The sequence below is a fragment of the Rhipicephalus microplus genome, chromosome 7 (genome assembly GCF_043290135.1).
Source record: "Rhipicephalus microplus isolate Deutch F79 chromosome 7, USDA_Rmic, whole genome shotgun sequence".
In the NCBI taxonomy this organism is placed as follows: Eukaryota; Metazoa; Arthropoda; class Arachnida; order Ixodida; family Ixodidae; genus Rhipicephalus; species Rhipicephalus microplus.
The window spans coordinates 40,948,547-40,975,400 of record NC_134706.1 but is presented as its reverse complement, the minus strand read 5'-3'; the positions used below and the strand labels follow the sequence as shown (position 1 = coordinate 40,975,400).

The 26,854-nt window shown below is 44.1% G+C and overlaps 1 pseudogene; it reads left to right on the top strand.

Annotated features, from left to right (window-relative positions):
- Positions 1 to 26,188, top strand: part of LOC142767753 (glutamate receptor ionotropic, NMDA 2B-like) — a 145,671-nt pseudogene extending 119,483 nt beyond the window's left edge.
- The last annotated feature ends 666 nt before the right edge of the window (positions 26,189 to 26,854 follow it).

Sequence of the window (26,854 nt, the reverse complement as noted above, 5' to 3'; positions counted from 1 at the left end):
CTTTCCGTGCGCTCTCATGAAATATTCATGAACTTTAGTTCTCCTCCGAGGAAGCTCTTTCGGTAACTGTCATTGCGCGTCGTTTTAATGCTTTCAGCGGTTTCTCACAAAAGGCGAGCTCTTTCTGCCGAGCTTTGTTTCACGAGATGAAGAGCGACGTGAAACACGCTGGAAACTAGAAAATAATTTTCTGGCTGTCGTTGTGTACGGTGCCGTGAACTTTACGTACTGTTGCTTTCGTTTCACCAATAAGGATTCTGGAATAAATTCCTATAAATCTCAACACATTTGTAAAGGACGGCATATAGATTGTGCAAGTTCTGCGAGCTATGAGCGTTCATTTTTTTTAATATGCAAGTTGCAAAGCACGGTTTCTCGGAAGTCGATCGCAGAAAACTTCCATCATCTTAGCGGTTACGTGCCGCGAAAATTGCGTAAGACCTCCTCCTCACCACCTGCCCAGCGAAGGTGAAGAAGGCTGTAGTTAGTCCAAGAAACGGCTACGAAGAAATGGTAGCCTAAGGACCCCGAGTAGGTACTGTGGTAGAATAGTGGAGAACGGAAAAGGCAATTGCGGCAGCGAGAAGATCCCTAAGTGATGGAAGGCCTACACCAACAAGTGCATGTCCGTAGTCTTCTTACCGGTGTGGGACTCGCACTCTGGATTTCGTGCCAACCGGTTGTGACCCCGCGATGTCCGACAACAGCGCAGCTCTGGCTGACTGGTTCGCCCTACGCCATCTCCTGCCGCCGACAAGAGCTCTCGCCGAGTGGCGCCCCGTCCTCGCACTCCTGCGACCGTGTCCGTCTTTCCCATCCCCTTTTCACTTCCGTCGTTTTCTGTCGTTCGCTGTCCCTGCGCCTCGTTCTCTCCTTCCCCTCTATATCTCTTTACCCTTTAATCGTACCCTTTTAATTCCTCCTTACCCCCATCCCTCGTGAGCTACTTTCGAGGTGTCGCACTCTGATGCAGACAGTTACGGGCTCATTTTTTTGGCATTTTCTCTTCAAGAATCACATAAGAAAACAAAAAGAAGAAAATACCGTTGCAAAGGCTTGGTTTCAGGGTGAGTTTCTTTCTCCGCAGTTTGGAAAACTGGGTCGTGTCTGTGACTCTCTATGGTGTAAGTCGGACCTTCCTACGGTGAGACTCAGCATAGTGACAACCTGGCATCATTTACACAAAGCCTAGATACAACCTAGAAGCGACCTGAAACCGGCATCACCTAGGCATGGCACGGAAACAATTTAGGAGAAACCAAATTAGTTCCCAAAATCATCCATGCTCATTGTTTGAAGCCCTACGTGGCGGAGAGCAAGCTTCCTTTTTTTGCTGCTTACTACGCGAGTAAACAAATCTCTTCAGTATGACATAACCGAGGGTGCAGCTATTTGCCTGGGTGCAGCTATTGTTGGCCATCATTGAATGAGTGTTTGATTGATTGAATAATTGATATATATGGTGGGCTTAACGTCCCAAAACCACCATATGATTATGAGAGATGCTGTAGTGGAGGGCTCCGGAAATTTCGACCACCTGGGGTTCGTTAACGTGCACCCAAATCTGAGTACACGGGCCTACAACACTTCCGCCTGCATCGTAAATGCAGCCACCGCAGCCGGGATTCGATCCCGCGACCTGCGGGTCAGCAGCCGAGTACCTTGGCCACTGGACCACCGCGGCGGGGCTGTATTGCATTAGAGATTGTCAAATGTTTTGACGTCAATATTACGTCGTAGTGACATAATATCGAGGGAGCACGCCATCACATGCATGTCAGCTTCGTCGACGATAGGCCAATCGCAGACTTTTATACCGGGAACGTGTTCAACGAGTGGGCCAATTTGCTAAGGATTTGCTTGTTTTTTTTTTTTTGTTTTTACCATATGGCTGTTGATGCGACTCAAGATAATGTCCCTTTTTGGTTTTACCAAGTTAAGCAATATTGCGATACAAGAGTATCGCAATAATATCTCGGAGATACTTTTAGGTATCCGTATTTCTGTGTCGGCATATATTTGAAAAAAAAAGTGTATTTGCATCTCAGTACTGAAATACTTTTATAATATATCGATTCTGTTGTGACACCTTGCCGAATAGGGTGTCTTGTTACTTTGTTTTTGTCGGAAATTATCGCACGTGTTTCTAAGGCGGAATGCAAGTTTTTTGGGCTATGCCAAGCAAATGCACCGCGCTAGTCGTGGACTCGGAGGTTGTGGCGAAAACTTCTCCCAACGCCCGGCACCATAACGGCAGAATCGCAGGCAGTACTACCATGCTTTCTCGACTAAAGTCCCTGTAGATTGATTGATTGATATATGGTGTTTAACGTCCCAAAACCACCATGTCATTATGAAAGACGCCGTAGTGGAGGGCTCCGACAATTTCGACCACCTGGTGTTCTTTAACGTGAACTCAAATCTGAGCACACGGGCCTCAGCATTTCCGCCTGCATCGAAAATGCAGCCGCCGCAGCCGGGATTCGATCCCGCGAGCGGCGGGTCAGCAGCCGAGTACCTTAGCCACTAGACCACCGCAGCAGGTAAAGTCCCTGCAGATCTTTGAAGGCAGGTACTATACCTCTAATCTGTTTTAGGGCTGCAAGTCATTTCGCGGCTCCAGTTTAGAGTGATGTTTCCTATAGGCGTATTCGGTTGACCGCTCCGGTCCTCTCGTTCGGTGTCTCCAGATGTTGAATCCGCTCGCAATCCGAGCGCGAGAGGCAGCCTACCAACCGAATACATCTTTAATCTCGGAGCAGTGCATCCGTAGCGCCACTGGGCAACCAGTGCGGGAAGACACCGGGTAAATATTTCTTGGCTGCATTAGCAAGTGGCGCGGATCTGTTAAGCAGCCATCTCCGACATGTCTGCACGCAACGATAGTCTTCTGAGCCCTGCACATAAATCTGGTGATGTTCGTTGTCATCATCCGGGCTTCGATAGCTTTAAGGCATTCGTCAGCGAGCGTCTGTAACAACAGCATTGACGTTTCCTCCTTCACTAGCTGCCTTCTTTTTGACATGGTAGATTTATGGCCACGTAGACGTGAACTCGCCACATACTCGCCCAAGAACGCCACAAACAGCAGAACAGCACAAGTGCACAAAATATAACGCGTCCAGTGGTGTCCCCTTACGAAACTCACGCCGTTTGCTTGTGTCACGTGACCCTTCCTCCCGGCCAGATCGCACCGCGTTCTCATTTCGAAGTCAGACCGGTTGGAAGTGCTCTGAATCAGAATTTGGCGCTCTCAAAGGACAAACTGAAGGTAGTCTGAGCTCTCAAATGGAACCAACAACGTGTGCTCTGGAGCGCTCAAGAGTGCTCCAGAGCACACGTAATCTTCCAACTGAATACGCAGTGAATGACATCCTATTTGAGAAGCTGCTGTTGCAGAGCGCATTTAATGCAACAAATATCGCAGCAACACAATACTTTTGTCCAGAATAAGTGTACAATAATAATTAACTGGTAATCATTGGGGATTCTAGCTTCACTTCTAAGTTTTCATGCGGTGAAATATTAACCACACCACAATACTATGATCCACATAATGAATAATTTAGCCAAGCAGCAGCATTCCCGCAAAACAATAAACGCAATGCGGCACTTGTGTTCGTGTATTTGCATTCTGCAATGATTTTCTTGTTGTTTCTGAAAAAAGTATTTCAGAAATATCCCGTATAACTTCTAAGAAACATCAATCCCAATATCTGTATCTTATATAGGGTTCTAGTGCACATATATGTATTCCAAAACACAATTTTGAGTATTTGTGTGCCGCCGTGGTTTCTTGCGTTTGTAGGTGGGGAGGAAAAAAAGTGTACCCAATGGTGGTATGCTTTTTCTGCCTTATGACTATCATATATCTTAGCGAGATTTTGTGAATTGTGAAAACAAAATAATGCTGGAAACGAGACATGCCAAAATAAATTAGCATTACCTTTATTTTGTATTGAATATTTTGAATTAAAAGCTACGCGTCGCAATAGTTATTTATGTGATTTAATTCACCATAACTAGGATATGATTATCGGAGATGCCTTTGTGCACGGCTGCGCAAATTTCGACCTCTTGGGGCGCTTTCACCTGCACCTAAATGCACCAGGCCACGAACATTTTTCTCTTAATCGAAAATGCGGTCGCCGTGGCCAGAATCCGATCCAGAAGATTGAAGTACAGCTGCATTGCGCCAGAGCCACTAAACCACAGTGGGCTCAGCAAAACTCTACACGGAGCACTTTGAGTATGTTACTGCACGTTATCAATTCATGACATCATCAGAATAACGTCCCCTCCTTCAGTGCCTTCCTTAGAGGTTATGCTGCAACAGACTAAGTGAACGCTGCAAGCGTACCGCAGCAATTCCACACGAAGAACCCCGACAGCGAAGGGAGCTCAAGGAGTTGAGCGAACTTTTGCTGCTCCAACAGAATAGCGCAGCTACGCGGTGCCCCATCTGTGGCTGTCAGTGATCGTCGGCCGTGGCATTAAACCAATGATCCTAAGTTGGGTTCTGGCAAATTATGTTTTTTTTGTACTCCCTTCTACAAACTACGTCATGGCAACGTAGCGCCAAGATGGTCTCGAAACGAGAGACATATTTCATCTTCAGTAAAGCAAAGACCCATTACGGCACACCGCGTTTTTTCCGCGTCGCGGCGGAGGCAAGCAAAGTGAACACGACCGCAGGGAAGAGATGCCCTATTCGGCCTATGACAAAATAAGTAAACGTGGTTATAGCATTGGACTTGTTTGGTCACTTAGAGCTAATGGTGTGGCCATAACGCTAGTTTTCGCGGTGATTAGCTGTATCTTGAAGGTGGTTCTTTTCGGCCGTTGGCTGTGTCCAGTCACCTATTTTCTTTGCGTTCTATACTTGCATTAGCCTACTCCATTCAGGTAGTAATATAGAAATTGCTAACCTTGCGGATTAGATCTTCGTTTCCTGTTCTAGTAAACAAGCCCCCTTACGTCTTCCGCCCACTTCATAAATTCTACGCCTTTTGACAACGTTCACTGCAAAGAGTATTCGTATAACGTTCACATCTTGGCGATTCTACATTAGTTTCCTCGACGCTATTATTTATTGGCTATCTTGGTTTTTATCCATATATATATATAGCGTTTCTATGAAGCATGAAACCCACACAGTTTTGCAACGTTCTCGATTGCGTTTCCGTTATTTAGGTGCAGCCGTCCCGTTTGTTTAACCAGCAACGGATATCTCATTTATTTTTCTAATATCGTTGACGAAGCTATCCATTCAAGTCATAATTTCAAACGAAGTTTGCGTTACGCCGCCAAAGCTCGCTAATGCATACCAATGCTTTACTTTTCTATAAGACGTTGTTTAGCTTCTTCTATACGACATCCGGATTCCTCATTCATACTGAACCGTTCCCGCTGCTATAATATATCATAAAGATGTACTCTCTTTTCTTTTTTGACGCCACGCCTGTACAAAGAATAAGCATAGTCAATTGCTCTTACTTGTTTTAATATTGCATCCTATTAAACCCGATCCGAATGGCAAATGTTTCAGTATGTCTCACGAGGCTTGAAACAGCGAAGCTACACAATTATTTAATAAGGTTGCTTGTAGGTCGTTGCTATGTTTTAGCTACGTAATGTGGATTGCTTCTAGATTAATCTAGGATGTCTTCGGGCTTTAACTAGGTGATGCTAGGTGGTTTACAGGTTGGTTCGAGGTTGTTGCTTGAATTTGGACAGGTTATGTCGGCTTGTTTGAAAATTGTTGCTAGGTCGCTGCTATGCCGTGGATACGTCGGTTTCTTTCGGAAGATTTTAGCTTTAGCTAGGTGATATGTCTGGTTGTTACTATGCAGTTGCCAGCTTTTTAGCTCGGTGATGCTATGTTGCTTCTAGGTTGCTGCTAGGGTCTAAGCTACGCTTTTTTCTACACTTTGTCTAAGTCGTTCTGAGCTCTGGCTACTTGTTAGGTTGTTTTAGTTATTTGCTGTATGGTTCGACTTTATACTAATTCAGCCTCCTTGTTTCACACATCGCGCAACTTATTGCAAGCTTCGACATTGTAAATGGAAATTATTTCATGCCATACTGCAAACACTTTGAACGTTTTATCTATCTATCTATCTATCTATCTATCTATCTATCTATCTATCTATCTATCTATCTATCTATCTATCTATCTATCTATCTATCTATCTATCTATCTATCTATCTATCTATCTATCTATCTATCTATCTATCTATCTATCTATCTATCTATCTATCTATCTATCTATCTATCTGTCTGTCTGTCTGTCTGTCTGTCTGTCTGTCTGTCTGTCTGTCTGTCTGTCTGTCTGTCTGTCTGTCTGTCTGTCTGTCTGTCTGTCTGTCTGTCTGTCTGTCTGTCTGTCTGTCTGTCTGTCTGTCTGTCTGTCTGTCTGTCTGTCTGTCTGTCTGTCTGTCTGTCGAGCCGCCTACGCCTGGGTGCTCTCATGGTCGCCTCCTAAACATGGTGACGGCCAAAATTATTATGGGAAAATAACAGGGTGTGAAGATCATAGTCAGGCTATAGACAACGGGAAAATTCTGTCGCGTTCGTCGTTAAAACTTGTGGCACATCGCCGTATACCACCGGCCCAAGGTCCGCAAGTGCGTGCCACATGTGATAGCAAGTGTATATCTCCGAGAACGTACTTGAGTTACTTAAATGTGAGAATGTTAACAAAATGATATTTGCAGCTTAGGCCCGGGAAATACAAAAATTTTAAAAATGTGGGTTTCAGCAGAAATTGAACCTGAGCGCTGTGCTTGGCAGTCAAGTATTGCACGACATACCCATGCCAGGTCTTGAACTCGCTTTTAAAGAGATGACACTATGCAGGCGTAAGGCCAATGCGATTGAAAGTATGGTTGCAGTTGTGCCTATCTAATCTTTATAAACATTAAATGTGTCAGTCCTTAATTTACTTATTGTAGTTACCAGTGTAGTGTACCTTTCTGCTAGGGTACATGGTGAGCACATGACTACTCATCTATTAACCTAACCCAACTCGCAACACCTTCCTCATGAAAAATAAAAACAGCCTACGCTTCAGCATTACACTTCGCGTAACCAGAATCATGAAGCAATACAAGAACAACATGTGAGCCTACCACCTCTGGTGTTTGCAGCGCACATGTTAGTTGTGGAATCGTAATGCAAAGATGAACAACCAGTTTTCACATTGACATGTTTTTTTTTTAGTACGCCACTTTGTGTGTTTAGAAAAAGTAATTAACGACTTAGAGCACGAGGTACTCTATCTACTATAGAAGAGCATAAGCCGTCCCGTGCGCCGTTAAAATATTGAGAAGTCCCGTGGGCACAGAAAGATACTTTGTAAAATATTTTCACACATTTTTTCACTGTTATGCTCATTTCGGAGGTGCGACATCGCAAACTTCTTCATGCATGCTTCGCATATCGTTCATTGCCACCGTACGCGGGATGTCCCAACGCTTTTTTTTCTTTTCCGCGTTTTCTTTCTATTTCTTTCTCTTGTGTTTTTTCTTTGTCTCTTTGTGTCTCACTCTCTCTCTCTTTATATTTCCCCTCTCCCTATATTTCATTTGTTCTCTATTTCTCTTCGTCATGCTTCACGAGCTCTGCATCGTCGCCGAGCAGAGTTCTCGTTTAGCGCTCGCAACTGCTCTACTCGGCAGTAGACTATGCCCGATTCCTTTGGCGCATGCCCACCTGAGGAGCTCTGCACGACACAACACAAGTTACCGGCAACTTAGACGGCTTCACTGTAAAAATAACGAAGAGAACGCGCGCTGCCTTGTGATGATAATTGTGATTTTAGACACTGTTCGAACCAAAGTGTTCACAGCTGGCTTAAACATGTTTCCTGCTTAAAACTTTCAACGGAACTGGCACACTCCTTGAGTGAAGTGCTCTTCCTCGTCGCTGGTCTGCAGCGTGGTTTTCATTTCAGTCAAATAATTTCCACCAGGTCGATGAGCATTGTGCGTGAAACGCTTTCGTGTTTGTGGCTGCAATTTCATCCACTGTTGTGAAGCACATGCTTCGAGATGTTCATTTGTTGTGCATATGTGCCCTTTGTTGGTACTATTGCTCGCTTGATTGTTTGATACAAAGTATTTTTAAGTAGTTAAGTGCATTTTCTAAATAGTTCGTCACTGTTCATATTGATTCCCTGGATATTTGAGATCTGAAAGGTAAAATGAATGTTCATTATGCACAATATACAGGTGTTATCACAGTAACACAATATACATAATATTCAATGGCTTTGTACGACCATATTTGGCATGTGTGTCACTGAAAGCATTTTGCCATTCAAAACTATATAAGAGGTGAAACTGATGAAGCTGATTCGATGAAACTGATCGCCCCAAGCTTCTGAAGTTTTGTCGTATCTCATGCATCACATGTGATTGAGGACGCTTCCTATGTTTAATAACGAAACAAGATGTTTCTAAGTTGCAAGTTTCATCAGTTAGCTAGCTTTGAATAATTTTAACTGTGTCCTATTAGAAAACTTACCTATTCAAGTGACGTACACGCCACAGTTGTACAGCAAATGTACAAGGGTGCAAGTGTGCTTGTGCCACTGGGTTTCTCAGTGTGCGTTATCTGTATCCTCTGGCTTGATTTACTTAATGTTAGGAACCATATTCTCAACTACAAGATGTTTCTAATTTTGTCCCCTTAACATAACTTTCGAGAATTTTAATCAACTTATTGATTTCTTTCAATGTGGCTCGTCCATGTGTCCAGAATCAACGATACGGCTACTCGCAAAAACTCCACATTCTACAAATGCTGCCTTGGATTCTGCATAGACCTCCTGCAAAAGTTCGCCCAGGATTTGGGTTTTACGTATGACATACACCGTGTGGAAGATGGCATATTGGGGTGTGAAGGACGTGAGTTCGATTTCATTGCTTTCGACATCCAGCTTAAAAAGCTTGTATTCAAGATCAGAATCGACTCATATAGAGCAGCGCCATAGTGAGAGTGAGTGAGTGAGTGAGTGAGTGAGTAAGTAAGTGAGTGAGTGAGTAAGTAAGTGAGTGAGTGGGAGAGAAATAGAGAGGGCAAAATTTGTACCTTTCTCATTGGCCAGTTTTCAGCAGTGTGTCTTGTAAACTTGGCAAGATGTACTTTTGCACTAGTTGGTTCATATTCGCAGAAGAGCCAACTGTACACGTCATTTTTGTTAACATTATTCAGAGTAACCAATTTGAAATTGTTAAGGCTGGAACCTGACATTGGTAGGCTACAATCATTACGACTCTAATGCATTGCAATGTTGCGTATTAGTTGTTGACTAATAAAAACTTCATATGCTACAGTCACCCCAGAATTATATCGTAGAAATTGAAGACTATTTAGGGGTCAGAACACACGTAGTCGGCAATAAAAGAATGAAGTTCAATGCACTGCGGTGAACTACAACTGCTAGTTTATTTTACAATAGAAAGAGCCCAAAGACGCGGAAATGTAGTTCGTGAGGATGGCTTGGTTGGCAAGTTTTGGATCTTGGAAACAATTTAGCCGGCCGGTATTGCATCTGTGTGCGTTCCTAGGCTTCAAAGTGGCGAAACCAACTGGCGCACTAACTCATCCTCATGAAGCTAAACTATCGCATTGAATATACAAGGAGGACGTGCCATGTAAAAATGTATGACCGAAGTTGGCAACCTTTGGAACTTTTAGCCTAATCTGGTTTTAACAATTAACATATGCTGCTGAATCAAGCAGTAATATTCATTAGGTTGTTATCAGCGAGAATTCCCATTTTATTTTGCTTGGCAGAATGGTACGTGGAATGGATTAATAGCAGAGCTCCTCGAGGGACAGGTTGACATTCTGGTCACTTCCATCAAGATCAACTCTGACCGTCAAATGGCGGTTGACTTTACGGTGCCATTCCTCGAGACTGGAATCGCCATCGTGGTAGCAAAGCGGACTGGCATCATCTCACCTAAGGCCTTTCTCGGTGAGGACTCTTGTTTCTTGGCATGTCAAGCGATAAAAAATCAAGAAAGCATTCACCAAATCTCAAAAGATTCTCTCTCTACTATAGAGACCCTCTTTGCGGAGTTCGCTACCAAGTTTAATGTTTTTAAGAAAGAAAGACGCATTTACCTTTAAAAAAATTCAATTTATAAAGTAAACCTATTTCTTAGAAAGAATGTTATCTCGAAGGCGATACTCAGTTTTGAGTGACATGACTTAGCAACATGTACATACGTTGTGAGCCAAACACGCAAAGCTTTGACGTGGGCATTGGACGGAAGGTAAGTTAAGTGAAAGCACGTCAAAGGTTGTTACATTCATGCAAACGGTAATTTAAACCAGATTCAAAATTGTAGATTAACCAGTGCCCCGGTAGAAACCAAGCGGTATGTTTGGTGATTTGAATCACACTATTACTCATTGGAGGAAGGCTCCATACGTCGACAAGATGTATGAGTATTAACAAAGTAAGCGTATGTATCTGTATAAAAAATGAAAGAATAGAAACCAAGCGGTATGTTTGGTGATTTGAATCACACTATTACTCATTGGAGGAAGGCTCCATACGTCGACAAGATGTATGAGTATTAACAAAGTAAGCGTATGTGTCTGTATAAAAAATGAAAGAATTCATCAGTAGTATTATCGTTTAGGTACTTAAAGGGGCATTTAAGAAGTTTCCTGCCCTTAAGCACAACTGCTGGATTGATGTGTGAACTGATTGCGTGCTATAAGCAGAGCTTGCCAGGATGTTTTGTAGCAGCTCTAGGTGCTATAGGTATATCGGTCGCAGTATCAATAGCAGTCCACCAAATATCGCACTGTTTTTTTTTTTTGTTCGTGATATTTTCCTCTGTAGAACCATTCGACACGGTATCGTGGCTGCTCATTCTGCTGGTGAGCATCCAAGTGGCCGCGTTCTCCATCTTTGTCTTCGAGTGGATGAGCCCCTCCTGCTACGACATGCGGATCACTCCTCCCAGAGGTGAGACAAGTCATGGTTAAGTGCTTTTAATCTAAATGCAACAACTGTGTAATGGTATAGTGTGTTCTAATCTAATCACAAAAGACTAACTAACAGCAGCGGGAAGGCGGTGGTGGTGGTCGTAGAAGCATTTTATCGCAGAAAATGTACCAGAGAGTTGCGGCATATTGCATGATTGAGTGGCAAGACCCCATTCCGGGAGGCCAATGGAGTTGGCCGCTGCTCGAGCGCGCATCACCAAGGAACATTGAGCATCCAAGGTCGAGCATCCGAGAAGCTACTCCACCCAAGCCTCTCTAGTTGGGATGAAGAAAGGGGGTGAAAAAGGAAGGGGGTTAGTAGCAGCGGGAAGGCGTACTCCGGAATTTATCTGGCGTGCCGCTGAGAAGGGTCCGCGGACGTGTTGAGCATTCTAAAGCCCACATAGAACGTTAGAAAGGGGCTGATAGCGTAGAACTACTGCAAAACTGTTTATGTTTTTTATCGTAATGCGTCACATACAGGGGCATCAAAAAATAAATAAAACTCACCGTGCAATAGAAGGAAAAGAAAACATGTGAGAAATACTGTCTATGTGAGAAACCAATGGTTGACGTAATGATACCCGGACAATGATGTAATATAAGATTGAGTTTATGTGGGTTTATTGCCTACACAATTTGTTGACTACATTGATTTGAATTGTGAATTAAAACGCAGTTTCAAATTAATTCATGAAAATTCCAACCGAAAACCTTCGGCCAAGTTATTATTTGAATGTACACATTGTATGCTTTGTCAAGGTAAGTGTTGAACATGTGGGTCGAGTTCTCTTTACTGCCAAATAAAATTAGGTGAATTTTGTTAAGCGATATTTAAATGTACTGTTGATTGTTTTAATGTCCCAAAATCACCATATGATTATGAGCAATATCATTAGAACATTTCACAATCATTGAAATAGTAAAAAAACCCTTACACTGAATCTGATTTGTTAGGAAGCGTATGCAATGTAGCGTTGTCGGTAGAGGGGTTCTTCGACCTTGCCACAAGAATTATCTTTCGAAATGTATGTATCAATGATCCTTTTTTATGGACGTGATATAAGGAGATGATAGGCCACAAATTGGCACCGGCTACTCCTTATCCTTTGTAGATGTCCAACACAGAGCACGTAGGGTCCAGGTCTCCAATCTTGACACGTGCACAGCGCGTCTAATATACAGTTTAGCATATCAATAGGTACATGACTATAAAAAGAACTCATTCAGCAATCACATACACGTATGTCCATGTACAGTCGTGTTAACAAACAGTAAAGTAGCCGTTGCGTACAGTCAACACTCGTATACACATTTGCTGTCACGTTAAAAAACAAAAAAAGCCAGAATGCACTAATATCGACCACTGTGTTCAAGAGAAAAATCACAGCGTGTCCACAGACTGAATTATAATGAGTTAGACGAAGCGTCCGTCAGTACGTCCATGCGACCATCCGTCCGTGCATCCGTGCATGCGGCCGGCTGTTCGTGCGTCTGCTTGTGCGTCCGTCCGTCCGCACGTCATTTCGTCTGTCCATGCATCCGTGCATTCCTCCGTGCATTCATTTGTGCGTCCGTTCGTCCGTGCATGTCTGTCCATCCATCCGTGCGTCCATCCATCCGTACGTCTCCTTGTCTCTCTGTTCGTTCGTCCGTCCATCCATCTAGTGAACACTGCGAGTAACGCCATCTGGCATCTTTTCATCATATATTCACCATATTGAAGTACCGCCACTCAGCGGACATTTCGAAAAGTAAACGAGAGGTGCCCCCGACTACTACTACTACTACGACGACTATACTATTACTATATACATCACGGACGCACGACCCATGGCATAGGGAGCTTCGCCCCTAAAACATTCAGTGCTCTTACTGCGCCCTTTTTAAAACCTTTCGTTGGACACGGGTCCAAAATTTGCCTTGAACCTAATAGTCGGCGATCCGAAGAGCATCGGTTCTCACTGTTCCGCACCTACTGGCTGGTGTGGGCCATCCTGTTCGGGGCGGCGGTGAACGTGGACTGCCCGCGCGGGTACACTGCCCGCTTCATGTCCAACGTGTGGGCCATGTTCGCCGTCGTCTTCCTGGCCATCTACACGGCCAACCTGGCCCCATTCATGATAACCCGAGAGGAGTACTACAACCTCATCGGCATCGAGGACCACCGGGTAAGTCACATTTATCGTTCCATGTTATCAAAGTCAATGGTGAAAACGTCTATTCTAGAGCAGGATAATTCCTTGAACTACAATAAATAATAGCTAATGAAGGACTTAGCCGTTCAAGTGTTTCTGTTGAAGGAGTAAGGTATCATAGGATTGTTTTTCATCTGCCTTCTCTGCAAGATAAGCATAATCCGCAACAAACTTTGCACCATCTACGGGATGCTATATCACCCAGCGCTTTGATAACTTGATAAGTTGTTGGTGTGAGTGTACACAATTTATATTCCTGTTGCTGCTTAATATTCACAATGCTTACAGGAAATAACTGCTGAGCCATGCACTTCATTTCAATCATTGAAACAAACTACAGGCTCAAACACACTGTAAGAAAGAATTGGTCAAGATAAAAATTGCATAAACTATCCAGTCCAAAAAACTGCCACCCCTGAAGCATTTACTTCTTTATAACGCTTACTCCGTTATACGGCACATGCCATTATGCTCCCATTGATAAGTGACTGAGTATATAAACGACATTGCCTTGTCATACTCACCGAAAGGCGTGTGCTCACGTGGTTACAAAATCCGCAAGGGAGTGTAAAAAAATTTCGGCAAAGACGTGCGTGCGTACGGGTATGCGTGCCCGTGTCTGTTTAGCCATTGCCTTTGCTATGAATCAGTTTTAAAGGAGTCACTGGCCTGTGTAACGCATAAAAGTTAAGGACGCAGTCACAATGTTTTCGGCTGCAAAGCAGCTCTTTGACTCACGTGTGTAACGCCGTAAGAACGTGCGTCCGTACGAACGCAGCGCGTTCCCCTCGCCGCAGCTGTTGGAGCTGTCCGAGCACGTCACGCCTCAGCTGCGCGTTGACGTCACGCTCCTTCCACACGCTTCGCTGGCAGGTACGCGCTGACGTCACTCTCTCTCTATCCCGCAGCACGCTCGCTGCAGCGCCCGCATCGGCCGCCTCCTCCGCTCGCTCGCAACATACTTATTTCTCGCTTCACCCTCTCCACCGCCCGCAGCGCTCAACCGCATCTCAAGTAGAAAGTCTTTCGGCTCGTTTATCTGCAATTAGACTTACATGAAACCCAACCCCTTTCCCGTGCTTTCACAATTCAAAGACTCGTTTACTCGAGTAAACGCTACACCTAGTTCGCTGCAAACTGTTCTTCCAGCACCCGCGTCGACGCCCGTTGCAACCGGGTCAATGTCGTGCGAACCACTGCTCCTTCGCATTCCATGAAGATTCCCTTCGAGGAGATTGTCCACCACAATTTTTCGTGGGTGCGGGACAGCCTTTTCATCTGAGACAGGTGTAGAACAAGTAGATATGGTCCAAGATCTAGTTTCGCTATGTATGGCGATGTTGCGGTTTTCCGTCAACGTTGCCGAATGTGTGACGCTGAGGCGTTCATTTACGGCCGTTCGTGCTTTGTATAGAATTCGGTGCATTCTACAGACTCACGCACAGTACTGCGATTGCGAATTCTGCCCACGCGACTGATGCCAGCTGAAAATTGAAATTCGCAAATGAAAAAAAAAAAGAAAAACGTTGAACTTAAAGGGGCTCTTCGACACTAATTAACTCACCGTTTTTTATTCGTGGGTTATGTAGAGTGAAGTACAGACAGACCAATGCAGCAAAAAACGTCAGTGATAAAGGCACGCAGTGTTAAGTTATTCGACTTAAAAATTTTAATTACAAGAAAAAAGAAATTCGACCCTCAACTCGATTTTGTGGGGTCATTTGACCACATTTCACTCGCCCATGACGTCGGAAGACTGCCCCAATGAAATGTGCTCGATGTGTCTACATAGGGGATGCTCCCACTCCATTCTTGTTTTTTTAAGCTATGTTGAACTCGTGCCTGATGCCTGGCTTGCCGGAACGTAAGCGGGAGCTACTGTGTCGAAGCGAGGTATTTTCAGCTGTTTTTTTTTTATTATTCCGAGTCACTCCCTCCTCTTATTCTGAGAAAGGAACTTGTGGAACGACCAGTACAGCAAAGTACTGTTGACCCTTTGCGCGTTGTTCGGTGATCTGCCCGACGCGCAACAATAGTGCACTGTAACCCTTTAACAGCGCACGTGTGGAAAGAGACAGCTAGAGAACTCCCAAAAGCAAGAAGAGGGAAGAAAGAGAGAGACGTCTATCGTATGGATATCCCACCAACCGGGTACAGTGTATTAGAAGTTTAACCCGGGCAAGCCAAAAATCCAGTGGCGAAATGGCAGCCAGCGTCTCTGTCGTTGTTTGTAGTCGCTGTGATGCTTTTTGTTGTGGCCGCGTCTGTTCAGGGTTCGATGAAAAAGCCCAGAGACGAAAGATGAAACAGATTAGTAACCTCAGTTTTGATTTTACACCATGATAGCTTCAAACGTTACATTTATCCATTCATATGGCGGCAACCTTCCGACTTCATCTCCGACCGCATAGTTCTGACAAGGGCCACTACGTGGTGTTGTGGTCGGCATCGTTGTAGTGACTTTATTGCGTTAAATATACTGAATCATACAATATCTGGCCTTAGACCAATGCTAAAATTACCTCTAACTATAAGTCTACGCCAACCACAAATAAAAAACACGTGCTTCAATAGTGTTGGAGGGCCCCTTTAAGGTGGGTCTAAAGTAAAATATGGTTGTAAACAGGGGTGTCTATCAGGCCGTGGAAAGTTTATATGCACCCATTGAATGTTTTTTGTTTAATTACTCAAAAAGTAAGCGTCCCACCAGAACTACATGGGTGGTCAAGGTTTGTTGCCTATGCACACATGGCGATCAAACTGCGTTCGTGCGGTGCAAGCAATGCGCTAAAGATTGCCTCAGTGCGGCTCCATTGGGAATGGGTGAATGTTCGGTATAGTATCAGGGACGATTCCATGCTCTCCCATCGTAGAATACCTAGTACTCTAAATCGTTACCCACTTTTTTTGAACACACACTGCTCTTGTCCTGTGTAAATCTCTGGGACGGCTTTCACCTCTCCCATTGTAGAGTACAATGTACTCGAAAGCATTTACCACTTTTTCTAAACACACATGCCTACGAAGATCACGTGTCGATATACAAAATACTGAGCCCCAGGAACGATAAGTGAACGTCTGTTAAGTTGAAAACGTGACGACGTTCAGAGAAGTGCTCGAGCACCGTGAGAAATGTGACGAAATGCTTTGTATATTAGATACACTGAAACAAATAAGGGTGTGCAAATTTATGGAGCCAGCCTTGCACATGCTGGTGGGTGATGCGAGGCACATTTGTACATGAACACAACGTATTAGTATTTTTGTAAAGAAAAAAAAAGCGCGAGTGATGTGCAGTTGTCAGTGTAGCTGTTATAATACTGCAGATACTTTTATGGCATTGTCTTGTCTATTCCGCCTTGTGCGTATATGGAACAGTCTTCCTTCTATTGTTGAGTTATCAACGAGAAGCAGATCTGTATATTATTTTTTGAAAATTCGGCAGATCCTATTACCTGGAAGTCGACGTTATGCGAACCATGCGGAGGAAAGGTGACCGTGTTGAAATTTTTTTATTGAGAAGCACGTCATGAAACGACGCTAAATATATGTACAAATTTTGCACGCACAGACATATGTTCAAGAGTTGCAGATGTTTATATAACCAGTTGTTTGCATTTGCGCAATGATGTCAAGTGAAACATGCGTGTTAGCAACAACGGAAGCTGATATGAAGCGCTCGCGAAGATGTTGGCCCTGGACACTGCTACATAAATCAACTTCAGCGCATGGACACTAACCAAATTTGACGTTAACCCGACGTGACGCCTGTATCACAGGAGTACATATGTATTATTCATAAAATTGGGCATACAGCACTGCAACCACTATTGACGTTTCACGAAGATTAGCGTCTTCTTGAAAAGTAGTTCTGAGACCTAGTGTAGCTCTGGGGTAAAATGCTTGCGTTCAATTCCAGCTGGAACCCTGACATTTATTCATTGCATTTGTCGTGTCGACGGCCCTGGTGTTGGGCATCTCTTAGCGCAAACGTGTTAAAATTGCCCATATGCGTTCTCGTCGTTCCTGGGCAGATACTAAGTGTCAATCACCTCTGGCACATACGCGCATACCAGCAGAACTGTTTTTTACACATGCCAGAATAAAGAGTATTATTATTGTCGTCACTTTGTATTTTGTTTATTTGTGCTAATTACTTATTTCTCCAGTGTAATCATACTGTGAGAACGTTGTATGTCTAGAGAACTATACCTGTGTGCACGTTTGTCTACGTGTATTAACTTTTGGGTGCTTAGTTTCCAAATTAATAAACAATCATTGGTAGGACTTTGAAGGGCTTTCATGTTTAGTGTCATACTTGCCTGAAAAAGCAAGTATGGCACTAAAGTAATGTACTTGCCTGAAAAATTACGTGCCTTACTTGCCTGAAAACGCTCTCCAATGGACCTAAGTAAATACTTCCCTCAGTCCATCCAGAAGCGCCGTTATTCAGGGGAGAAAGTTTTTCGCTCCGCCTGTGCAGATTATATAAAACTCCCATCAGGGTGTACTCAAGAGAGCAGTCTTTTATTGCCATCTCGGCTTATTTTAGCTCGCAGTACAGCTCTTGAACGATTGTAAACAGAGATAAAAAGTCAGCCATGAACATAAATCAACGGCTCAAACTATGGTTAAAAATGCTTCAGCAGTATTGCAACTAACGATTGATTCTGTGAGGTAATTTATCGAGGCAGTGAGAAATTTCTTTGGAAACGGTTCAACGAAATGGAGTGCAACAGACATAATGTAAATAAAAGATCGACTGCACTTCCCCGGCCGCTGTTGCTTTCCAAACTTTTTCATTTACCTCACCCCTATATCATATCTGCAAATTTTTCGTTTCGAGCTGACTGTTATGAGCAACTCTGTGACAGAACTCTTGCATTTACTTCATCATTTGATCATATCTGCATTTTTTTCCTTTTGAGCTTATTGTTCCGAACAACTTTGTGCTAATTAGAAAGGTAGAACACATCAGGAACCACAAGGTACACGCAACTTTTCTGTATATTGTGACATATTTCATAAGTACGCTTTAGGCGTCCATAAAATGCTGTCGAAATGAACCAATGGTACATGTCTGCCAAGTAATTTTCCTCTCGTATCTTGTCCAGCTGCAAAACCCTCAGCAGGTGGAGCCTCCGTTCCGCTTCGGGACCATACCACACGGAAACACGGAGGCCGTGCTTAAGCAGAACAAGCCCAAGATGTACTCGTACATGCGGCAATTCAACCGGTCCACGGTCCTCGAAGGCATCCGGGCCGTCAAACGCGGAGAGCTGGATGCCTTCGTGTACGACGCCACTGTGCTGGACTACCTGGTCGGTCAGGACGACGTGTGCCGCCTGCTCACTGTGGGCTCGTGGTACGCCATGACGGGATACGGATTCGCGCTCCCCAAAAAGTCCAAGTACCTGCAGATGTTCAACCGACAGATGATCGAATACCGGTGAGTCGTGGGCTTATTGTTACGTAAATGACGTGACGTGAAGGTAGCGTCGGTAGGTAGCATCGGTGAGTATCGCTACCGGTCGGACATGGCAGCCCAGGTAGTTAACATGGCAGCCCAGGTAGCCTAGGTAGTTATCGCTACTGGTCGTACATGGCAGCCCAGGTAATTCGTCCACAGTCTGAAAACTATGCACTATGATAGGAGCTATGAAGGAGTTAAGGGATTGGTTCAGTGCAGCACTCTATATAAAGGCTGTGCCCTCAATTTCCAGGAGAGAGGGAGCCAGTGGTGAAAAGCCAGGTACACATAACAAAAGCGGCGAAAATTTTCTGTCTGATTTGGCCAGCACCGGCCCGCGTACGTAGATGCAGCTGCAGTGCACCCATCATTCCTGCGCAAACGAGTTATTGCCCGCAATCATGCGAAGGCGCAAAAAGACTGCCACAGTGCTAACATCTGAGTGGTTCCAGTATTTTCGTGCCTTTTAATAGCACCGTTTTTATAATAGTACATGCGTACAAACTCCCTCGTGTGCCAGCCCAACTGAGTCATGAACTTTAAGGCTATGGCGTGTGCAAGTAGGAGCTGACTCTGGGGAAAAAAAGTAGCAACTGACTGTGAGAGCATCCTTGAGCATAGTTGATAAAATGGCCAGCATGATCTGCGCATTGGACGCTGATCGTGGCAGTAGCAGTTAGGAATGGAGGGGTACTTTGAAGCGCTCTGCTGGCAACATATGGCCGAAACTGTACCTACACTAAAAGCAATCGAAAATGTAATTAGTTGAACAAAGCAATTCATTGATAAATAATCTATCAACTTACCTGATAATCAATCAATAAATTAACGCAACCGCAGGTGCGTTCTTTGGCTCTAATGCGAATATTACGTAAAGTTGGGTAAACGTATTACAGATATCACGTCTTCTTAGCACGAATTCTTTGAAGGCTCAGATAAAACTGGGTCGTCGGGTGTCTACCTTCTGCCGTATTTCGGTCAAAAGTATTTCTACCGAAATCACTGTCAGTAAACCCTAAATGAACAATTATGACGATATGCTTTCTTGTTACATCCCCGGACTATCAGATGTCGCGAAGCCTTTGTTGCCATTATAACAAAGCACTACGTGCGCCTTTTTGTTAAATAGGCCTTGAGGAAACTTCGCATCACCTCTCTGTAGCTATTGCCATCTGCCCTCCTCCTTCTTTTTCCCCCCTTTTTTCCTCTCTCAGTGAAGTGTTGCTAGCGAGAGGTTGTACCTAAGGTCCACCTGGCTCCTAAATAAAAAACTTTTTCCCTTTTACTTTACCCTAGAGAACGCGGAGACCTGGAGCGCCTCCAGAGGTTCTGGCTTCAGGGCGCCTGCAAGCCGGACAAGGCTAAACGCAACGCGAGCAACCCTCTGGACGTGAACCAGTTCATGAGTGCATTTCTCTTGCTGGGCTGTGGAGTGTTGCTCACCTTGCTACTGCTACTGCTGGAGCACCTATACTTTTGATACCTCCGCGCCCGGGTGGCCTCGAAAGCCGGGGTCCCTCGGGTCGATGGCTGGCCCTCATCTCTCTGGTGAGTTCGCCGGAGACGTACTCCATACGTTCGGCTTGCACTTGTCTATGAGGATACAACGTGTGCTGCTTGAGTGCTTTTAATGATGGAATGTTGTTTTAACACATGCTCGGAGACAGCCTTGAATCTGTGTAGACGTTGCCTGTAACAAGAGAATGGGAAGTTCTGACGACATAGTCACCTATAAAGTGGACATACATGCATGCGTTGTAAAGCAACCGGAATACCCTAATACACTCACTTATCTATTGTTTATTTCCTCATTTACAATCGCATATTTCTGTAGTGATAATTATATGCCGATGTCTAAAACTCACCTCTGCTAGCAGAGCAAAGTCAAGAAATTGAGTCTCTGATGCGCCAGGATGGTGGAAAAGGTTGCAGTGCAGTGCAGGCTAATATTGCCAAATTAAGTAAAGATGGTCGCATATATCAAACGTAGGTCCTTTTTTGAATAAAATTGTCTTCAGGCTACGAAAAAAATATTGATACCGGCCTTCAGATTGACAGAAATCTGAAAGTCTAGTTATTGAAATTATAATAAAAAGCTTTAGTTTCGTTTATATTTAACATAGCACGGCTTGATGCAGTGCCACAGGTAGCAAATTGTTAAGGCCAGTCACGTCTGCACAGTTTCCAATGGCACTTGCTAAAAAATGAGAGATATTCATGCACAGTCCGAGCCAATAACGAGAGGTCCACGAGTTCCAAGCGGCCGACAGACTTCTTGTTTTAAGTCCTTGTTTGTGCTAGAAGCGAAGCTGTATTGGCTGATTATTCATCTTTTCTTCTTTTTTTGCCGTATCTTGAAATGCAGAGTATGGGAAAGTCGCTGAGCTTCCGCGACGCCATGTACGAGGCTCGAATGCGACACCGCTGCAGGGACCCCGTATGCGACACTCAGCTGTGGAAGGTCCGCCACGAACTGGACCTGGCTCGCATGCGGGTCAGCCAGTTGGAGGCACAGCTCGGAATACGCAGGCGAGTGGATTCATGCCGAAAGTTGTGAATGCTGTTTTGTTTTCTGCAATGCATTGAAACAGTGAGATTGATGCACGAATAAAGGTACACACACTGGGCTTTGTAGGGAGTACCATGCGTGGATTTGTCTTCGACACTGTATTTGTTTTACTGTTGAGATGTACCCAAGCTCGTGCTTTGTCAGGATAATACTGATTTCACTGCCCTAATTATCAACCACTAGAGACCTGGTTATTGCAGAGCACTGCTGCAGTGGTCTGTGGTTAGGGCCCTTGACTGCTAAGCCGATGGTCGCGGGATCGAATCCTGGCTGCGGTGGCTAAATTATCTATAGAGGCTAAAATGTTTAGACTAGTGGAATAAAATTTAACTGCACGTTAAAAACCCAGGTTGGCGAAATTTCTGAAGATTTCTACTACGGCGTCTCTCATAATCAAATCTTAGTTTTTTTGGACGTCAAACCCCAAATAATAATAGTAAATATAAATAATAATAATAATAATAGTAATACCTGTTATTATTATTATTATTATTATTATTATTATTATTATTATTATTATTATTATTATTATTATTATTATTATTATTATTATTATTATTATTATTATTAATATTATTATTATTATTATTATTATTATTATTATTATTATTATTATTATTATTATTATTATCTTAAAAGCACATACTATAATGGCAGGTTTGCCATGTTTGGGTTCTTTGAATAAAGGAGTTTTACGGTCAGGGCCACCCACATTTTCCTCTTGAAGCAGACACGTCTTATAGAGCAAGAAGGCAAGCGATGTAATGTGTATGTGGGGAGAACGATGTATAGTTCAGTAGAACAGCATTTGTAAACCGATTTTTCTTTTAAATTTTTAAATGACTTAAAGGACTGATACTGATTTGAGTTTTCATAGTGTTCTTTAAAAAACACAGTGAAAATAAATTGTAAACAGTTGAGCAAGGCTCGTCCTCTTGTAATAAGGTGTCCCTTTTTGAAAGAGCTCTGGTACTAGAATGGCCACCGCATAGCGAACACTGCAAACTGGCTGAACTGCAAAGTGGCTAAACGACAGATGACACTCGTGACGGCAAATTTTAAACATTTTTTGAAAGCCCAGCAGCCCTTTGTAGTCAACATAGTTTGCATTTGCCTAGCAAAGTGATTAGATGTACAAAGATAAAGCAAAAACTTCTGTCATAAGCTGAATTCCGTGTGGGTGGCCACCTCACAAATAGTCATAACAGTCATATGGGGCCGAAACCTGCATATGCCGTGTTAGTAAGTATCTCACTCAATTGACATTGAAGTTTTTTAAGTCTATCATGGTGGTGTAGTGGTTATTGTACTCGAATACTCACCCCAAGGTCGTGGTCTCGATGCCAGCCACGTCAGTCGCATTTTGATGGAAGGAAAACGGTTGAGGGCCGTGTTTTGTGCGATGTTGGTGCACGTTTTGAAGATCAGATGGACGAAATTTTCAGAGCTCTCTACTACGCCACACTTCATATTCATTTGTGAATTAGGGCACGTGAAATCCAATATAATATTGGTATAGATGTTTATTGAAGCGAATTAACATTGTGAGAGTGCGTCAAACGATTGGAAGCGATAATAAAATGCTTAGGGTGAATCAAATGCGAATCGCATGGAAGAAAGCATGAAATAATTGAGAATCAAACGTGAAGGCATTAGATATCAGCTGCACTCTCCTTCACATTACCCAAATTGACAGTCAATTTATTACACCATCAATTATTTCTACTGACATTTAATTACCTCACCAGTGCTTTTCGAGTTACAGTAGTGGCAGTTGCAACGTGTTACTGGAAGCATGATTCTATAATATTGAGAGCTAGAGCGGGCACGAGAGCGTGGGCGACTGCATTTGGTGAACCATGCCCTCCGATATTGCGACCCGGTGCGCCATCTCGGAGGCCATAGGTCAACATTCTGTAGTTCTCTATGACCATGGCGTAGCGCTGCGAAACTTCGTATCGTGCTCGTGCCATCTCCAGCCGCTGCAAGTGGTGAGGCACGGGAACGCAGAGCTTTGAAGTGATGGCAGGCAGCGCTCCACTGGCTCCAATGAGAACTACAGACTGAATCACTCTCGACCAACTGCAGTCACCATGTGTACCGAGTCCTCTCGTCTTTACTGTTACCAAGACGATAGTTATAGCACGAGAACAGAATGACGACACTGACAAGAAGGACACGAAGGACACTTCTTGTCTGTGTCGTCGTTCTGTTCTCACGCTCTAACTATCGTCATGTCATACCAACTAGCCCAAGCTGCCACACTTCTAATTTACTGTTACCCTCACCGCCAGCAGCATTGCGCTCCGAGAGTCACGTTTCAATTACCGAGCACTGTAACAGTGCGATGAAGCGGAACGCGTGGCCTCCGGAACTGTCCATCTGGGACGTGCCTGTGACTAGGTATGTACTTTCAGCCGGTGCCACTAAAGCGGTAGAATCCTGGAACGGCTGGCGCTACCATACTGCCTGCACTATCCGAATGCCATGAATGACTCACAGATAATACGCACGCACAGTGCGATAGCGCCAGCCATTAGAAAGTTCTAGCACCGTGGTGACACCGTTTGGAATTACATAGTCGCCAAGCGACAGCCACTGCACGGGGGAGTTGCGCTGCGCCAAATGCGGTGCTTACCGCTGTTCGCATTTTGTTAGGGGGAAGCTCCTTATGGTTGAGCCATGTCCCACGTCCCTCGGCGTGACACCCTATGAATATCCATATCAATATGGACACTCATGTAGTATCAGTATGTATGCCGTATGCATATCCATATGGACCTCTCAATACCATATACACATTCAGAATAATAAACTTTGCATATAGTTTATAAGGTGTCTCCTGACGGAAAGAGTACCAGAGTCTTGGAAGAACGCTAACATCATCCTAATACATAAGAAAGGAGAAGACAAGGACTTGAAGAATTACAGGCCGATTAGCTTGCTCTCTGTAGTAAACAAGCTATTTACAAAGGTAATTGCTAACAGAGTAAAGAAAGCATTACAATTCAATCAACCAAACGAACAAGCAGGATTTCAAACAGGCTACTCAACAATCAACCACATTCATACTATCAATCACGTAATAGAGAAATGCTCAGAATATAACCAACCACTATAATTAGATATAGATTACGAGAAGGCGTTTGATTCACTAGAAATATCAGCCATCATGCAGACACTGTGGAATCAGGGTGTCGATGAAGTATATATAAACATCCTGGAAGAAATCTACCGGGGATCAACTGCTACCATAGTGCTTCATAAAGAAAGCAACAGAATAGTAATCAAGAAGGGTGTAAGGAAGGGGGACACAATCTCCCCAATGCTATTTACCGCCTGCTTACAGGAGGTTTTCAGAAGCCTAGAATGGGAACAGTCAAGGATAAGAGTTAATAGAGAGTACCTTAGTAACCTGCGCTTTGCCGATGACATTGCATTGCTGAGTAACTAAGGGGACGAATTGCAACTCATGATTACGGAGTTAGACAAGGAGAGCTGAAAGGTGGGTCTTAAAATAAATCTGCAGAAAACGAAAGTAATGTACAACAACCTCGAAAAAGAGCAGCGCTTCGAGATAGGTAATAGTGCACTTCAAGTTGTAAAAGACTATGTCTACTTAGGGCAGGTAATAACCGCGGAGCCCAACCACGAGTTTGAAGTAACTAGAAGAATAAGGATGGGGTAGAGCACATTTGGCAAGCACTCTCAAATTAGGACAGGTAGATTGCCACTATGCCTCAAGAGGAAGGTATATAACAGCTTTATCTTGCCGGTACTTAGCTACGGAGCAGAAACCTGGAGACTTACAAAGAGGGTTCAGCTTAAATTGAGGACGACGCAGCGAGCAATGGAAAGAAAAATGATAGGTGTAACCTTAAGAGACAAGAAGAGAGCAGGGTGGATTTAGGAAAAAACGGGGGTTTAGGATATCATAGCTGATATCAAGAAGAATAAATGGACATGGGCCGGGCATGTAGCGCGTAGACAGGATAACCGCTGGTCGTTAAGGGTAACTAACTGGATTCCCAAAGAAGGCAAGCGGGTTAGGGGGAGACAGAAGGTTAGGTGGGCAGATGAGATTAAGAAGTTTGCGCGTATAAATTGGCGATAGCAAGCACAGGACCGGGTTAACTGGGGGAACATGGGAGAGGCCGTTGTCCTGCAGTGAACGTAGTCAGGCTGATGATGATGATACTTTACCCCCGTGTTTTCATGTCTTTGCATGACCGAGTGGGCAATGTGCGGGGCTTAATGATCCCCAGAAGCTGCGGCCACTCGTCATCATTCACTTCGTTGATATGCTTTAATTTTTTCATCGCAATAGTGCATATGTGAAACCATTCAGTGAATCAACGTGCCGACATATTCGTATGTGCCCGTGCTTGGCGACGCAGGCCACCATCGACAGTGCAAGAGCTCCTGCGGTCTCGGGAAGGGACCAACAACCGGGTGACACCCTCGGATTCGAGGGGCGGACCCGTGGCCCTCATCCAGCGGGAGATCACCGAGAAAGAGACCGTTTTATGATGTCGCTCAAGAAACTCGTGACACGGGGCCCCGCTTTCCAACAACCATCTATATTTGCGTAGAGACAGACGAACTGGCAGTGGAAGAACACACGCCCACATACACACGAGTGTCGCTGCATCAGTAGCGATGCGGCATGGTAATCGACGACCTCTGGCGGCTGCCACCGCAAACCATTGTCATCGCCTCACGATGCGACACCAGCGCCACCATGAGCTGTCGCACCTGTTACGTTCGTCATGCCGTTGATGGTAGTTAGCTGGTGAGGAGTACGACCAGTGTTTTGTTTCGGTGTGTCTAAAATGGGAAAAGACCACGTGGTCAAGTGACTGGGAATTCGTTACACTGCCTTCGATTACCCACAAATGTAAGCATCCATGATTGAAAACAGTGTACAGAGATTTGTTGGTCGTCAGTTCAGAAGATAATTGCGCATTTTTCACGAAAAGAAAATAGTTTCATAGCATTATGCAGTCAAGATCAGTTTAATAACGCTGAGTGAGTACTACTGCGGGATCGGCTGTTACGTGCGAAAGCTTGCTTCAGAAAAGTTAAAAAAAATGGCATATATTCGCAAAATGCCCAAATAAATTTGCATCGTGTAATATTGACAAAAATTTTAATATAAGTTGCTGTTGTGTGCGTTTATTCTTATTGAAGCAGACGCTTGAACTCTGTAGTCAGGGTTGCCGTTGCTGGATACTTTGCGTCAAATTCGCTACTTTCCGGCAATATCTGGCTACAAAAGTTTCAGGTTGGTGCCATATGGCTACTTTCTGGCTACTATTAACTTGTATTTGACGCATTTACTGGAAATTTTGACATAATATTCGAAGACAAAATAAAGACCAAGTGTAAAGAATAAGCAGTATTGGCAAGCTTTTCTGTCGTGTTGGCATGTGTCGCCTCCAGCGAGCTATAGTGTGCATCGAGGAACACTCAAGGGCGTCCCTCGATCTCAGACGACAGAGGTATGCGCGTTTGTAAGAACGTGTGTGGCTATACAACGCAGTGCTGACGAAAATTAAAAATGCTGGAACGCATCGCGTCAAGAAGTATCGGCAGCAAGAGGAAAT